Below are 13,104 nucleotides of genomic sequence, written 5' to 3' on the forward strand. Positions count from 1 at the left end.
TGGGAAAACAGCAGCTCTACATGATAGTCTCATCATGGACCCTGGTCTTGAACTTGCAGTATGGAGGGCTTGGATGGCTTACTTTGTCATAGCCAGGAAGGAAGGACTCACCTGCCATGGCACATGGGGATTGGCCCTCCCCTGCTGACTCTGGGAAGCCTCAGGCACACTAGTCACTTTGTCTACCACATGCCCATCACCCTTGCAGAGTGACAGACTCTCTCTTTTCTAGGGTCTCTTCACCCTAGAGGAGTATGGCACCTGGGGTGAAATACCAAATCAAGTCATCTCTAGGTCAGGTGTGACAGCTCTTCCCCAGGTACATTTAGAACAGCTTGTTCAGCTGCCAGGCTGGGCATGTATGTGTTCCAGCTCCATCTGCCAAAATGGCAGCCCAGGCCCTTGTGACCTCTTAGCTCATATTTGATCCACCTGACTGTGCTAACCTACACTGCCTTGCTTATATGCACACACACATTTACACAGATGCCTACAAACACACACAAGCTCTAGTCTCATTTGCAGACTCATTTGTACACACATATGCACATACCTACATGTGAATCTGCTCACATCTCCTCATGTAAACTCGCACACCCAACACATGCATGCACACCTGCACCAAGAGAGTTTGGGCAAGGAGCTCTCCAGGCTCCTTCTGGTGCTGAGGATGTGATGAGTAGCAAGTGCTTGCTATTCAGGCTCATCTTCCTAATGATCCTGACTTGCGGTGGGTGGGGGTATGAGCAGGTTACTAGCACCCTGCTCTGCTCCAGCTGTAAGGATGAGACCATCTGGCAGGCTGACCTCTACCCTAGTACCTGGCATCCTGAGCTGTTTTGTCCATTTGCTGAGTTCCAACAAAATGACTGCTTATGATAGGGAAATCCTTTCCAGAGAGGAATGTGGTACTGAGTTTGAAGGTATAGGGTCAGGGGATCCCAGTGGGCCTGGATGAACCCTCTCTGGACATGACTGTGAGGCCACACCTATCCCAGCCCAGGTGAGGTCCTGAGGACTGTCCTCTACAGGTCTGGGCCAGGGTGTATTACCTGGCTGTAAGTTGGAAGTGCTTTCTCACAGCAGTGGGCTGAGACTGGAAAGCCCTGGACACCATCTACTCGGTAATGTGGCCTCTTCTTGCCTTCACTGCATTCAGGACAGGTACAGGGTGGCTGCCTCAGTTTCTTTAGACTTGGGGATGGGATCCCTCCTCTATCTTCCTAAGGCCCTGCCTGTCCCCTTAACTGAGGGACTCTGCAGGAGTCTAGGGCTGCCACCTGTTCCCCAGTTCCCATCTAGCTGGCTCAGACACCTGGTTGCAATGCTGTCTCTTGGTCATTTTAGTATTTTCAAGTGTGGACAGAAATTTCAGTATTGACATTGCTGGGTTTTTACCCTACAATAGTTTCCTTTGCTATCTAAGCCTGCAATGTGGCTGAGCCTGGGTAGGGAATACACCAAAAATGTCTTTCCTCCAGAAGCCTTTTGCTGTTGTTGTTGTTGTTGTTGTTGTTTCTGGCATGCTCTGCCCCAAGCAGAACTGGTTCCTACTTGGGACATTGACAGGGCCCTTGAATGATGTCAGGGCTCTACTTTGCTTGTTTTGGCATCTCCCCAGAGTTCTGTGAACCATTTAGTTTGCTTCAGTATCAGCACAGGGTCCATCACAGTAGGCCCTTAATGTGGAGTTTTTGAGTGAATGAATGAATGATTTAAATAAATTAAGGAATGAGTGAAAAGGCACCTAACAGTCAGTCTTGGTACCTGGTCATAGTCAACAGCTGACTTTCTGCAGTCTTTGACATGTTCCTTCTCCAATCATTTGTAAATTGACAGACTGGAGAAGCCAAGCCAATTTCATGAATTGAAATGCCAGGAGATAGAAATGGCTGAGTGAAAGTCAACAGTGAGTGGTGAAGACTACTGCACATGGGTAAGTGTTCAGAGCCACAGCATATTTAAATGTTGAATTGAACAAACAGAATGGTTTCCAGTCTGACATCTTACAGTTTGATATCTCCCACCCTCTGGTTCACATTTAGCAAATCCAAAGAGGAGTTTGAAAGATTACTTTTTTAAAATGTGTTTATTGATTTTAGAGAGAGGAAAGAAGAAAGAAAGAAACGTTGATGTGAAAGAGAAACATCAAAGTGAAAGAGAGATATCAATTGGCTACCTCCCATATGTGTCCTGACTGGGGATTGAACCCACAACCCAGGTATGTGCCCTGATCGGGAATCAAAGCTCCAGCTTTCTGGTGCTTGGGATGATGCTCCAACCAAGTGAGCCACAATGACCAGGGAAAATTTGACAGATTAAACATTAAATGAGCAAAGGACCTTTTCTAAGGAGCTGTTGATAGCAAGTCTGTCAGTTGCCTCTAAAGCTGTTCACATGTCACTGGGCTGCTAGTAAATGGGCAAGGACCAGTCACTGTCTAGGAGACCAAACTAAAGCCCTGGACACATTCACATCCTAGAAATTTTATGATGTTTTCAAGGCAGGGAAAATTGGCTGCAGAGTGAATCAGGGTAGTCATGTGTAGGTTCCTGCATGAACATTAACCAGCCAGGACATGGCCTCTGCAGGGCTCCAAGAAGTGTTTACCCTAAACAGTTTGCCCAGAGATAAGCTCAGAGATGATCAGCAGAGTGAGTGGGTAAAGGACTGTAAAGTGCACGTGGTGCCCAACAGGATGCTTTAAAATAGCTAGGGATGAAATTGGTCCAGCAGGACCCCACCTTAAATGGGGGTGTGGAGGGGGAGAGACCTGCGTAGTTAGTTTGGTGGAAGCAAATCGGTAATTTCAGAGTCAGGCATTTCTCATTTTCTCATTTACTCTCCCTAACAGCCCTCTGTGAAATGTGGTCTCAGTCTCATTTTACAAATGGGGAACCTGAGGTTCTGAGAGGTCATCTGACCTCTCTGATGTCACACAGTAAGCACATGGTAGAGCCATCATTTGAAGCCAACTCAGTCTGTAAAGCTTGCAGCTGTCAACATATAGGTGTCCCACACATTCAGGGAGTGTGGGTCCCCTTTAGTTGCCATGGAGACTGCATATTTCTCTAATGACACTACTGTAACCTGCAAACATCTAGATTCTTCATGGAATCAATTAGGGCAACAGAATTCCAGTTTTCTAACTAAAAGTCACCTACAGATGTTTGGGATTTCCTTATTATCTCATAGAGTGCCCAATAACCTTGACTAGTCTTATGCACAAGATTGCCACTTTAGACTCAATCTACCCTTCAAGGGCAAAGTTCTTCCACCAAGATTAAAAACTCATGTGGCAAGTTCCGGCAGTGGCATCCCACAGGTGACAGAGGAAAAGAATGTTCCTGGCATTTGGCCTTTAGCTCTGCACAGGCACCTCTACTTGCTTGGGAATCAGTTTCAGACTCTCTGCCACTCCTCAGAGGAAGGACAGATGGGGCAGGCCAGGCAGGCAGGGGCTGGGTCCTCGGCTCCCTTTCATGCCTCCTATATTTGGTCTGGGCTGCTCTAAGGGACTCATGTCCCTTGAAGGCCCCCCTGAGTCACTGCCCATTTCATCTGAGGATGGTCTTTTTAGGGCACCATATCCCAGAGGACAGTGGCTCAGAGCTGTGAACACTGCATTCCTGTCCCTCTTCCTTTTCCCACAGGCCAGGCCGTGTCTTCTCTTTATTTGTGTACATTAAATGTCTGACCTTCCCTACTGTACCTCTCAAAGAAGCTGAGGCTTCTGGGACTTGTGCTTCCTGAGCATACAGAGGGACTTGGTTCAGTGGCCGGGGACATAGCCTTTTAATTTTTTCTCCTGGTTGACTCTTGAGTACAAGTGTATAATTTTGTGTGAGATTTTTTCTTTACCTCTTTTTTGGGGGTGGGAGGTAGGGGTAGATGAAAAGTAGAGGAAAAGGGTGAGGGACAAGGATCTGGAAGGGCCAACCCTCTTGCATTGCTGGAAGGTGAGGGGTTCACATTGCCAAGGGAATTCTAGGTAGAAGTCCTACACAGCAAAGGAATGGTCACTGTGGACTTGTCCACATAGCTCACATAGCTGCCAAGTCTGCAAGGCTATTCAGAAACCCTTCTATTCCTCTCCTCTCTACCTTGCCCATTGCCCTGCCTTAGTTCTAGCACATTCTATCTCCTTCTAATAGCTCTCCATACCTATATTCTCTCCTGCTTACAAACATCCCTGGCTCTTCATCATCCTCCCAATAAACTTCAAATATCTGATTGCATTCTTCGTTCTCCCATGGCCCCAGATTGAATCCCCTGCTTCCCTTTTGTCTCTTGATCTTGCTGTCCAGTTGCTGAATCTTCCTGAAATACTCAAGTTTTTCTGCGTGACTCTTGCTGCACCTCTACTTCATTATACCCCACCCCACACACCCCTTCTCCAGCTGAAAGTCTTCCATAACTCAGGTCAAGCTCATCTTCCCAGCTCATCTTCCCACTCCCTGTCTCATGTCCAGCCCTCTTATCTCAGTGCTTACCACTTCATGGAGCCATGATTGCTTCTCAGCCCTCAAAACCTTATTTGTTCATCCCTGAGCCTCAGAATCTCCCACAGTCTGACCATTACCTACCCCAGGATGGAATGAGTGAGTGTTTGAGTGAGTGAGCGAGCCTATGAATGATGCTTCTGAAAGGAAGTGAAAGGTCTGGCCTATCTATGACAAGGAAGGACTTCTGGCCACCCTGGGATCATGTTCCTGAACCCTGTATCAGAGAACCTCTGTCCCTCAGGCTTGTGCTTGCTGGGCCTGTCAGTCTCAGATGTGGCTGTGGGGATGATGCACGGAGGAGCTTCTCACCTTGCTGGGAGAATTAGATTAGAAGGGGGCTTCCTAGAGAGATAAGCCTCTTAGACCTGGGCCATCTGTCCCCTTTGAGCTGCAGTTCTGAAGCTCTGCATTCACTGTGGGCATAAACATTCCCCACAGTGTGGGGGCAGGGAGGCAGGAACTTCCCTGAACTAAGCCCTGTATGATCCAGCGCTTTGCTTGTGGGCACTGCACATTCATCTACGAGGTGGAGCCTCCTGTCAACCTTATGAAGAAGCCCTGTGCTCTTTATTGCCCAGAAAAGGGAAACCCTGGTTAGGACTGGGATTTGAATACTGGGGTGTAGGATGAAGACCCTTGCTATTGTCACTATTTCTCATGCTCCCTTCTAATAGTTAGATGTGCTGCAATGAAGGGGTGGCCTGCTGAGGAAGCTTGGGGATGGGTTTCCTTTAGCAGGAAGCTATGGCTCAGGTTCTATCACGGACTTTCTCAAACAAGGATGTGCCATGCATTTTGGTTACTTATTTACTTAACATTTATTTGTCTGACCTTTCCAGCAGATTCTCATAAGGAAGATAGAAAGGGATTCATTCAGGGGCCATGGGATACAAATGGTTGGAGGCTTGATGTATCTAGAACAACTAGGCCTCTGCGGTGCTGGTCAGCTTCTCTGGGTTGCCTCTTATCCTGCACTCCAGCAGGTTCAGAGTCCCTGAATTTATAGCTGCCATGTGTCAGTGGTGGAATCTTGACTACCAGCACTAGAGGGGCAGGGTGGGGATGGAGGCCAGAAACCGAGCCTTGTTTTGGAAACACTACACCTGTGGCAGTGCCCCAGGTACTACCCAAATGCTGGACTTGGGCTTGAACTTGCATGGTTTGCAGATCCCACGGTGTCCTGGGAAGGAGCAACAAGCAGGCAAAGAGGCAGGCAGCATCAGTGATGGAAAGAAGGGAAAACACAATTAAGATTCATTTCTAGACACAAAGATTAAAAAAAAAATCAAAGCACAAATCAGATTCTACCCTCTTTTCTGGAAGATCAAAATGGGACTTTCATGACAAACATAACCAGTCCAAGCTGTTTGAGTCTCATCTGGGAGAAATCTGATTTATTAGCAGAAGATGGAGAGAAGGTGGTTTATCTGTTCAGTTGGCTGTGTCAAGAGCAGAGTCCATTGAAGCTGAGGGTCTGGGGGGCCTGTTTCTGATGGGCTGGTAGAAGGGTCTGCCCACATGTATTTGCAGACCCTTGGACCCATCTAGCTATCTCTTTCCAGACAGCACTCTCAAGCAATGTGTGTGGCAAAGTTACATTTGCATGTATTGACAAACTAATCCCACTTATGGGAGGAATAATCAACAAAAAAGAAAAAATGAATAGACTGAGCTTTCCTTCATAGTTTTGTTTTCAAACTGGAAAAAATTTCTGGAAACAATCTGAATATCTTACAGTTAAAAAATGGTTAATTAATAAAGGTATTCCATGATGATGAAAATATTTAATAGTGACAAAGTACTATATGGACTGTTGCAAAATAAAGAAAAAAATTATGATGTAATGTTAACTTTAAAAATTAAAAAATGATGTACAATAAACATAAAACCAGGCAAATATTTTACATAAAAAACAAAGGAAATATGAATGGGGTTATAAAGTTATGGTAATGAGTTTATTCTTCTTTTCCTCCTTCTGCTTCCAGATTATTACTGTATGCAAGGCAATGTGATAGTTAAGAACATAGACAAATACCACAAAATTTCACTCATATGTGGAATCTAATGAACAAACTGAACAAACAAGCAAAATAGAGACAGGCTCAAAGATAGAGAGCAGGATGACAGCTATGGGGAGTGAGGAGTTTAGGGGACAGAGGGATTAAACAAAAAGGTTAAAAGGACTCATGGACATGGACAGCACTGTGATGGTAGCAAGAGGTGAAGGGGGCATAAGGAGGCTAAATGGCAATGAAAGATGTAATAAAAGAGAAAATGCTAAAATAAATAAATGGATAAATAATTTCATGGTAAAAGAGAAAAATAAATTATATGAATGAATTAAAAAATAAAAGAACATACAATCTGGAGCCAGATCATTTGGTAGAGCCAGCTTTACCACTTACTAGCTGTATGACCTTCAACAAGTTACTTAACCTCTCTATGCTTTGGCTCCTCATCTGTAAAAATGGGCATAGTAATAGTATCCAACTCTTAGGATTATTATGAGAACTAAATGATTTAGCAGATGTAAGTGTTACATAGTAACTGCTATATAACCACTAGCTATATAAAAATACATGTCAATATCTTAGTTCATCCATAGCTCCATATCTTCATTATAAATAAGTACTAATATTGCTATGGATTTTGTTCTATATTTTTAATAATATATTTTATTGATTATACTATTACAGTTGTTGCATTTTTTCTCCCCTTTATTGCCATCCACCCTGCATGCCCCCCACCACCAGCATTCCCCTCCACCTTAGTTCATGTCCATGGGTCATACATATAAATTCCTTGACTTCTTCATTTCCTATACTATTCTTAACCTTCCTCTGTCTATTTTGTACCTACCATTTATGCTTCTTATTCCCTGTACCTTTTTCCCCATTCTCCCCTTTCCCTCAATGTGACAACCCTCCATGTGATCTCCATTTCTGTGATTCTGTTCCTATTCTAATTGTTTGCTTAATTTGTTTTTGTTTTTAGGTTCAATTGTTGATAGTTGTGAGTTTGTTGTCATTTTACTGTTCATATTTTTGATCATCTTCTTTTTCTTAGATAAGTCCCTTTAACATTTCATATAATAAGGGCTTGGTGATGATGAACTCCTTTAACTTGACCTTATCCTGGAAGTACTTCATCTTCCCTTCCATTCTAAATTATAGCTTTGCTGGATAGAGGAATCTTGGATGTAGGTCCTTGCCTTTCATGACTTCAAATACTTTTTTCCAGTCCCTTCTTGCCTGCAAGGTTTCTTTTGAGAAATCAGCTGATAGTCTTATGGGAACTCCTTTGTAGGTAAAGGTCTCTTTTTCTCTTGCTGCTTTTAAGATTCTTGCCTTAACTTTAATCTTGGGTAATGTAATCATGATGTGTGTTGCATCCAGCTTCTTTGGGACTCTCTGAGCTTCTTGGTTTTCCTGGAATTCTATTTCCTTTGTCAGACTAAGGAAGTTCTCCTTCATTATTTTTTCAAATAGGTTTTCAATTTCTTGGTCTTCCTCTTCTCCTTCTGGCACCCCTATGATTCAGATGTTGGAATGTTTAAAGTTGTCCGGAGGTTCCTAAGCTGCTCCTCATTTTTTTAATATTAGGGCCATATTTTTTTTTTTTTTGTCTCCACACACTCATTATGTAGTGAGGGACAAAACCTTAGGTATTCGCCAGGCGGGGCAACCCACATCACTGCATTGTGGTGCTGTATGTCAGGGAGGAGTCTGAGAGGGAACAATGCCTCTTGCTCAGCTCTCAGGTGGCTTTCAGTCACTTCCCCCCTACCCACAAGCAAATTAGGCCCTTCTGGTGCTGATTCTTGGGTGGGTGGGTTTGTGTATATTCTAGGATCATGTGGGTCTGTCCAACTAACTCTTCTGTGAGTCTGGGAGTTTCCCATGCTGCCACAATCCCCATTGGTTTGTACAGACAGAGGGTTTGAGGTTTTCTTTTCTGGAATTGAAACCCTGGGTTGTGAGGTCTTTCTTGCTTCCTAGTTGTTCCTCCCAGTTTATCTGCACACAAATGTGGGACCATCCAGTCTGCCACCCACTGCCTCACCCACCGTGGTCCTCCAGCCACCACATTGCTGTGAGTCCTCTCTGCTCCTGCTGCCCATCTCTGCCCCTCCTACAGGTCTGGATCAATATTTCTTTTTTAACTCCTTGGTTGTAAGACTTCCATACAATTCAACCTTCTGTCAGTACTGTTTTTTTTTGTTTTGTTTTTAATTTTGTTGTTTTCCTTCTTTTGGTTGTGTGAGGAGGCCAAGTGTATCTTCCTACACCTCCATCTTGGCTGGCAGGAAAGACACTTTAGATTGAGTGGTTGATGTCCAGCATGTGTTCCACAGCTGCTGTGGAAAAGATATTCCAACCAAGATGGTGCTTTCTTTCCTGGAAGTCTATGGTCCCCTGACCATAGACTGAGGCATGTGCATGTCCCTGAGTTGATAGCACCAGCTGTGATACACACATGCTGGCTATCAACTACTCCTCAACCTAAAGTGTCTTTTCTGAGCATTGTTTTATATGTAAGTGCTGTGCTAGGTCTATGGGGGCAGCGGGGCGTGGCAGGCACAGGACTCTAGGTCAATTCAATGAAACCATCTTCAAAAACCAGCATGCTGAGTGGACAATTGCTGACTTTACATGCTCTCTATTGAGGAGGCAGTTTGTTGTAGTGGAAGAGGTAGATATACTTGGTTCCTGGCTGTGTCTGAGTCTTTCTGAGCTTCAGTTTCCCAGTGTGTAAAGTGGTGACAATGCTTCCCCAGGGTGGTTCCAAGGATTTAAATGAGGTTGCATGATAAGGACCCAATATAAATGTTTGTTTTGCTCTTTTTGTTCTAAGTTGTTTGCAAATTTCTGCAATGGAATTTTAAAAATATCTACCCTAAAAGAACTCCAAATCCAACATTAGAGCTATGCATGTAGATCAGGGTTGTCACACTCATTTTCACTAGGGGACACATCAGCCTTGTGGTTGCCTTTAAAGGGCCAAATGTAATTTTAGGACTGTATAAATGTAATTACTCCTTAACTGTTAAGGAGTTGAAATTACATTTGGCCCTTTGAAGGCAACCTCGATGCTGATGTGGCCCCAGGTGAAAATGAGTTTGACATTCTTGATCTAGATGATTCTAAAATACTGTGCAACTAACTAAATGCCTGCCCTTGTACTTGTATGGTGCATAAGGAGTTAATCTGGCTCTTTCCTATGAACTGTGTATGTGCCTGTGCACACAGCCTTAACTTTGCTTTTCCTTACTGGTTCTGAGCAAGCTCACCCTGGTTAGTGGTTGGGTACAGGGGAGAGTTTGAGCACACCCTGCTGTCCACCTAGGGATGGACTCCTCTCTTGCGTAGATTTTTGTCTTATTTCATGAAAACATTCCTCCTTTGCTAGGCTAGGGCCTCTGGTGGGAGCAGAGTTGCAGGCAGCCAGTCAGTGCGCACAATCTCCACCTTGCCTGGGCAAGTGCCTCACGCTCAAGTTCAGTGTGAGATCTGGTTATTTTTACCCCACTCCAGCTGCATGTGATGCCTGCTGGTTTGGAAGAAGGTGCTGTCACTTTGTCCAGAGAAGTGGCCTATGGCTGAGGCATGCAGTCTGCCTCCAGTTTTCTCCTTCACACCCACTCCCCCTGGTTACACAGGTTTCTTGGCAGCTGGGAGGGGTGTGGGAGCTCCAGTTCTGGTCAGGGCCCCAGAGAACCAGCAGAGCTGGGGCCTTCTCATATCCTTGAGAGGAGGCCTTAGGCTGCAAAGAATGGGGGCAGGAGCCCTGGGTTTGTGTTGGGCCTGGCTGGCCCTCAGCTCTGAAGCTTTCTCTTGAGGATTATGCTTATGCCAGGCTTTAGGACCCTCCTATCAAAGACCAACAAAGGTCCAGCACTCCTACCCTCACCCTCTGGGCAGCTGTCATGTGTTAGTCTACCCCTGGGCTAGAACCCCAGTGCTGGGAGTTGGGTGTCCATAGCCCCTCCCTGGATCCTGCCTCCCTTACTACCCACTGACCCCCGCCTCCCAGACCTTGTGAGGGAGGGTGGCGCTGCTCTGCCAAACCCCACCCTGGCATGGAGGTCAGCTCTGACGCCTGCCTGTACCTCTGGGACTCTGGCCCTGTGAGCCTCACCTCCCCTATGTGCCAGCTACCTCATGTGCCAGCTACCTCATGTGCCTGCTCATATGACTGGCCCTGCCTTAGTTCATAGCTGCCATGAGCACTTCCCTCTGTTTTCCATTCCTCCCTCCTGAACATCTCAGGCCCCTATGCCTGCTGCTTCTTGGCTTGTACCCTAATCCTCCACCCTCTTTGTTCCCTGTCTCCTGATTGCATCCTGTTCTTTCTTTTGACAGAATATGTTCAGTTCCAAATGATTAATTTGTCGACTTTGATGGAGGTGGAGATGATCAGTTTCCCCCACTAAACTAGAAGCTCCATGAGGCTAGATGTTATCTGCTTATGGCCACTCCATAGCAGTGTCTGGTGCCAGAGATGGGCAGGGTTGTCCATGGCCTCCTCAGAACTCCACATGCATAGGTGCAGTGCTTACCTTTCTGGGTCCCCAGAACTGGGGAGCAGCAGGGCTTGCCTTTCAAGGGCTTGGCAGGATGCCTGGGATGCTTCTTTCCTGAGGATGGACACAGAGGGGGCAGAGACCCTTTCTTAGCATGTGTGGGGACACCATGAGGTTGGTCTGTGTAGGAATGACTTGTGTGAGCTTCAGCTCTCAAACTTGGGTTCATAAATATTTACTCATGAAAACTCTGGAGGGGCTAGGCTATGCGAGGGCCCAGGTTAAAGAAGAACCTTGAGGTGATTTATTTTTCAGAAATAAGAAAGTCAATGTGGAGACATATTCTGCCCCCAAAACATGTCTTCCTCGTGTTCTTGTCTGAGAAATAGTTCACTCAAAAGTGTCTTTGCCTTTTGACGCAATGATTCTCCCCTTGGCAATCTAGCCTAAAAAAAACTGCCCTAAATACAGAAAACACCTTATTTACACATGTGCCTTTGCCACATAGTGCAAAGTTGTAATTTTATCATAGGACATTCACTTGATGGCAAGTTATACCTAAAATGTGTTAGTTAAATAGCACTACTTTGGAGAATCTGCCAGAGATACTCCTCAATGGATGGGAGCCTTTATGGGGAAAGATATTCATCTTTGTTGAATGGTCATTAAGGTAATATCAGCAACTTGTAACATGTCTGAAATGGAGGTCTGAGATGCATTGCTATGGACTGTGTTTATGAGGAATTCTAATCACTATTTTCCATGTCATATATGCAGCCATGTTCTTTGCAGAAACTTTAGAAAACAAATACTTCCTATAATCTTATTGTTCAGAGATAATTGCTATTGACATTTTGTTGTAAATATTTCCAGAATTCTAATCATTAAGTATTTTTGGTCATTATGATAATACAATGATCAATAAAAAAGACACAACATAGAACATACAGAGATTTATCAATTACAAAACTGCTTGCATGCAATACTGAAAAGAAATAAACAAAATGCTGAACATGGCTATTCTTGTGTCATGAAATGACCGATGTTTTCACCCCTACATATATTTTTTTTATCTCCAACTCCAATAAATGTTAAAATAACCATAACTGCTAAAACAGGAGTAAAAGTAGGCAGTTTCTAGAGGGCTGGCAAGAGAAAAAGATAAAAATACTCAGCTATCTGGTCAAAAAAGGCAGGAGAGATAAATATTCATATCCACAGTACAAGGACTATCTCCCCCACTTCTAAACACACACAAACATGCCCCCACAACATGTACTTTCATCCCTTCTGCCACTGTCTATTGTGTATGAGTATGGGTGATGTTCAGGCTCAGATAGTCTACTCATTAATTTATTCATTCACTCAACACAAATTTACTGTGCTCCAAGCATGATACAAGACAGCAAAGTGGCTCTGGAATTTCTAGCTAGGTAGGACTTAGGTACACAAAGCAATCTAGCTGGGAGGTTGTGTGTTTGCATGGTAAGCACACTGCTCTTACTTAGCTTGTATGTGCATTTGGGCGAGTTGGGGCTGTGGATGGAGACTGTGGGGCTGAAAGTTCCCAAGCCACCCTTGCTGCTCCCACTGTGGGTGAAGTGTTACATAGATTCAAGAGGAAGAGCCCATCTTTCAGGCCCAGGACTGCCTGCCAGGGGCTTGCCCTCCAACATTTCCTGATTCCAACTTTCCCAGACACTGGAAGCCACACTCAGGGTCCAGCACACCCTGGGGACAGACCTACCTTCTGCGGAGAAGATGCAGGAGCAGAGAAGCAAGAGGCAGAGCAGACTGGAGAGGACTAGAAACCTCATGGTGGGCGGCTGGATCTCACGTCCTGGGGAAGCAGCTGTGCCACAGAAGCCCTCCCTTGAGGACACCCAGACCTTTACAGAGTGACTGGGAGAAGTGTTTCCAGATGGGCAGGGCAGTAACAACCTTGGAATTCTCACAGAGGGTAGAGTTAGCCCCTCCCAGGAGGAAAAAACCAGCTTTTCGAGAAGTTGAGAGCATTTAGTGAACTATAAACAGAGCTGTAAAGGCCCCAGCCTTGGGAGCTTCCAGTGCTCGCCT

Source organism: Phyllostomus discolor, chromosome 5, assembly GCF_004126475.2.
Source record: "Phyllostomus discolor isolate MPI-MPIP mPhyDis1 chromosome 5, mPhyDis1.pri.v3, whole genome shotgun sequence".
In the NCBI taxonomy this organism is placed as follows: domain Eukaryota; kingdom Metazoa; phylum Chordata; class Mammalia; order Chiroptera; family Phyllostomidae; genus Phyllostomus; species Phyllostomus discolor.